Source organism: Hyperoodon ampullatus (assembly GCF_949752795.1).
Source record: "Hyperoodon ampullatus genome assembly, chromosome: 2".
In the NCBI taxonomy this organism is placed as follows: Eukaryota; Metazoa; Chordata; class Mammalia; order Artiodactyla; family Ziphiidae; genus Hyperoodon; species Hyperoodon ampullatus.
Genome location: NC_136915.1, coordinates 90,923,645 through 90,928,260, shown reverse-complemented (window position 1 = coordinate 90,928,260; position 4,616 = coordinate 90,923,645).

Genomic DNA, 4,616 nt, shown 5'->3' with positions numbered 1-4,616 from the left:
CTGAGTAATATGGGAAGCAATTAATTTGAGGTTACAAACAGGGAGCTGACATGGGAAAGAAAACCGTATGAAACTTGGATTTTATGAGATATAATGTACCACACTTTCTGGGAAATGTATGCCATTCCTAATAATGCTTAAACAATATTCTGGTATATTTTAATGAAATTAAGAATTTCTTCTGGAAAAGGAATTACCCATCACCCACTTACCTAATGGGGATCTTGTAAGGAGTCTAACAGTCTTATTGTCTCCAATTAAACATTCATATAAAATATCTCTACCAAGAAGTATTTGAACTGTCTTTTTCAGAAGCCTCTTCCTTTATGGCAAGTTTGAAATAAAACGTTGACACATGCTTGTTGTCAATTTGTCTAAGAAGTTGTTTTAATGAAGGAAATCGTATTTACATTTTTGAAGGATCACTCTGGTTACTGGATAATTCACTGTAGGATTTCCATCTGGGTGTATACCTTCTTCTATTAAAACTGTTTCTTCTGCATATTCCAGGCACTGTTCTCTTAACTGTGCTAGTTCGTGCAAAATCTAAATTTACTTCTCAGGTCCTCTGCTTCTAATACAGTCTATTTAAATTACAGGAAGATAAATGATTACAAAGTATCTGAAATGCCGAACCAAGCCCATTTCTGATACAAACTGACCTTTCGTCAGCAATAAATAAAAAGCTTCCTAAACTCTCCTTTTTTCTGAATTCCCTCTTTAAAATCTAAATTAAATATACATTGAGTCATCAATAGTTTGGAGCCTGCATAACCAAATAAAACTGATTATCCCTTTCCTACTTTAGAAAAAAGGCAAACGACAGGGTTTTTCTTACATGATTTACATCTTCTGACCTAAACACAGCATTAGTATTCATTAAGGGAGTCCCAGTAAATATCAAGGAGAAATTACACTGTCAGCAGAAGTCACTCCTTGTATCATCTGGTAATACTGAGGTGATTTCAGTTCCAATTTTTAGATTAAATCTGATTAATGAAAAAGGGCAAACTAGAGGTCCTTAGATAAACCAGGGTTCTACAACATTTTGTTTTGTGTTTGTATATAAAACTTATGAAATTGCCTCCTCATAAATGAGATACGGAAAAGGCAAGTTTTTAAATCATCAGATCAAATCCAGATACATTTTCCCTTTTACCAGGATGGGCAAGTACAATATTAGCTATTTTTAGGGCTTTCTCTCTTCCCAGGGCTACCAATGGCCCTGGGAACCAGGTTGAGGCACGTCCCTGGTTGCCGTTGTTTGCTGCAACCCTCCCACCAACTTTGTTCATTGAAGAGTAAGGACCTGCGGGAAATACGAATTTATCAGCTAGTTGAGATTTTATTTAGTTATGGAACCCAAAGAACAAATGGGTGAGGGATACAAGGGATGGGTTAGGAAGGAAAGGCAGTAAAGAAGAAAGGAGGAAAAAAAAGAGAAAGGGACAGAAGGGAAAGGTAAAGTTCATTTACAATTTTAATAAGGAATCAGTATGTGCAAAGTAAATTGCACTCAAAAGATTATTTACTTTGGGGCTTCCCTGGTGGTGCAGTGGTTAAGAATCCACCTGCCAATGCAGGGGACACGGGTTCGAGCCCTGACCTGGGAAGATCCCACATACCGCGGAGCAACTAAGCCCTTGCACCACGACTACTGGGCCTGCACTCTAGAGCCCACCAGCCACAACTACTGAGCCCATGTGCCACAACTACTGAAGCCTGTGTGCCTAGAGCCCATGCTCCCCAACAAGAGAAGCCACTGCAATGAGAAGCCCGTGCACCGCAACGAAGAGTAGCCCCCGCTCAACACAACTAGAGAAAGTCCACACACAACAACGAAGACCCAACTCAGACAAAAATAAAAAAATAAAATAAAATAAATTAATTAAAAAAAAGATTATTTACTTAGAGATAAAATCACATGAATGTATTTCAAGTTAGAAATTATTAGTGCCACATTAAGCAACTGGGAAATTAGGGGCTTGCACTGACAGGCAGCACATATACCAACAATTGAAACTTGGAAATTAGTAATTAATGTCACAGTAGTGATGTATTTTCTTCCAAATGAATTGTACCATTTTTTGCTTAGGGATTTCAAGCTTTCTGCATTTAATGTTACTGCTGGTCTTCGTTAACCAACGCTAAATATTTCTAAAATGTTGTACTATACAATATACTGAGTCCCTTTCTGTTACCAAAATTCTAACTAAAGAACATTATAGAAAATGCCTTCACTTTATTGACTGATTTTTATTTGATAACTCTCATTTGATGGTCATTTGTTTCACAAAATCACCTTAACTTTGATATAGTCCATTATTCTGAAGATATCATTTTCATTTTTTTTTCTTATCAATACTCAAATATCTACAAGTCACTGTGGGTTACAGCCCCTGAATAGGAAGCATGACTTCACACATGCCATCCTTCCTTGAGTTCAAACCCTCCATAAAAGGTACTGTTGTGGCTTCCAAGAACCCTAATGTTCTCCCTCCACAAAGCCATAATTGTGCATCTTAGGCATCATAAATCCATGGTGTATAAAGATTGGGGCTGAGTTAGGTGAAAAGGTCAAAGAAAAGATTGTTCTCCCATATACATCAAATGAATGGATTTAAACATACTGTAAGTTTAAATACTTGATACCTTTTTGAGCTAAAAGTCACTTGGCATACAACAGGTTAATTGAAGCATTTGGAAAGGTTCAGAATAACAGTGCCAGGTTCAGCCTAGCTCAAACACTGAGGCTTTTTGATATTGACTAAAGAATTAGGAACTAATTATCCATTTTCAAATTTTAAGGTAATTGCAAAGTAGAGATACTGAAAATAATTGCTTGGTTCATATGCTGTCAATCACCCTGAGTTTGCTGGAGCTTTAACCGCATGGGTTCCATGTCAAAGTGGGCTGTAAGCCAGTATCTGCAGGAACACTCACTTATTTCCCCTTTGTTATGCTGTAGAAAGTTAAGTGGTAGATTCACTGAACTAAAATAGCATTGATAAACACTGTGGTGCTTTGTGTCCACCTAGAGGGGTGGGATAGGGAGGGTGGGAGGGAGACACATGAGGGAGGAGATATGGGGATATATGTTTATGTATAGCTGATTCACTTTGTTATATAGCAGAAACTAACACACCATTGTAAAGCAATTATATTCCAATAAAGATGTTAAAAAAATCAATAGGAATCCTGCAGGCATTTCTATTGGACATTTAAGTGAAATTTTAAATGTGACCCAGGGTTTCTTTTTGTTTTATTCACATTTATTATTTAAATGTTGCATTTTCAGCCTAACTGTGGTTACCCTAGCCTGATTTTTGGCTTGAGAAGTTGTCACTCAGGCAACCTATAGCCCTAGGCCCCCAAATTAGATCACTCTCTCCATTCACAATGACAATTGTTGATCTTGTCTCATAAAATAATGGTGGATTCAAATCTCCCTTTCAGTGCCATCCACTCCCATCTATCTCCAACTCTTTCCCAGGATAGTTGTTCTCAGAGAATGATAGCAACTACTAACCTCTCTGTAGAAGACAGTTAATGACATATACAAAATACTTGGCTCTGGGAGGCTAGCAACCATGTTGACTGAATCACCATGGATGTGCTCCCTCTCCCTGCGTCCAGAACACACACACACACACACACACACACACACACACACACACACACACAGTCATCACTAGAGTTCATGGCCCTTTATTTCAGAGGAGCAGAAACCCAGGTCTTTGTCTGATTTGTTGGGCTTTGAGAAAATCACTCACTTATCTACACCTTAGTGTTTTTAAAACATTTTTTTTAATGTTTGAAAAATTTTTAGTGGGACTTCCCTGGCAGTCCAGTGGTTAAGACTCTGTACTCTCAATGCAGGGGGCCCAGGTTCAATCCCTTGTTGGGGAACTAAGATCCCCCTTACCGCAACTAAGCATGCACACCGCAACTACTGAGCCCGTGCGCTCTAGAGCCCGTGCATGGCAAGGAAGACCCAGAGCAGCCAAAAATTAATTAATTATTTAAAAAAAAGAAAAATGTTTAGGAAATATTTAAGGTATACAAAAGGCATAAAAATAAAATACAATGGACACCTGTGAAATTATCACCTAACTTTAAAAATAGCATAACCATCCAAGTTGAAGTCCCCTGTGCACCCCTCCCAGATAGAGAAGATGACCACCATCCAGGGTCCGTTGTTTATCTTTCACACACATCTCACTATACCATTACTGAGTCCAAGCTCTTACTGCTTACCCCACGACAGGTCGATAAATCAAGAAATGAGCTGTTGGGGCAAGGAATAGTGATTTTATTCTGAAAGCCAGCAGACTGAGAAGATGGTGGACCACTGTCCCAAAGAACCATCTTCCCTGAGTTAAAATTCAGGCTTCTTTTATACTGAAAAGGGAGGGAGTAAAGTCCTGGTTCTGGTGGGAATGTGTTAATTTCTTCTTTCCTGCAGCCATTCACAGGTGGACCTGCTCAGGATGTTTCCTGTCAGCCACACAAAGGTATTTTAGCTTAACACTCATTACATGGGAGGCAGGGTTCTCTGAGATGGGCTGTTATGTGTAATTTAAACTTATAGCAACATCCCTTTAGTAACTGTGGCA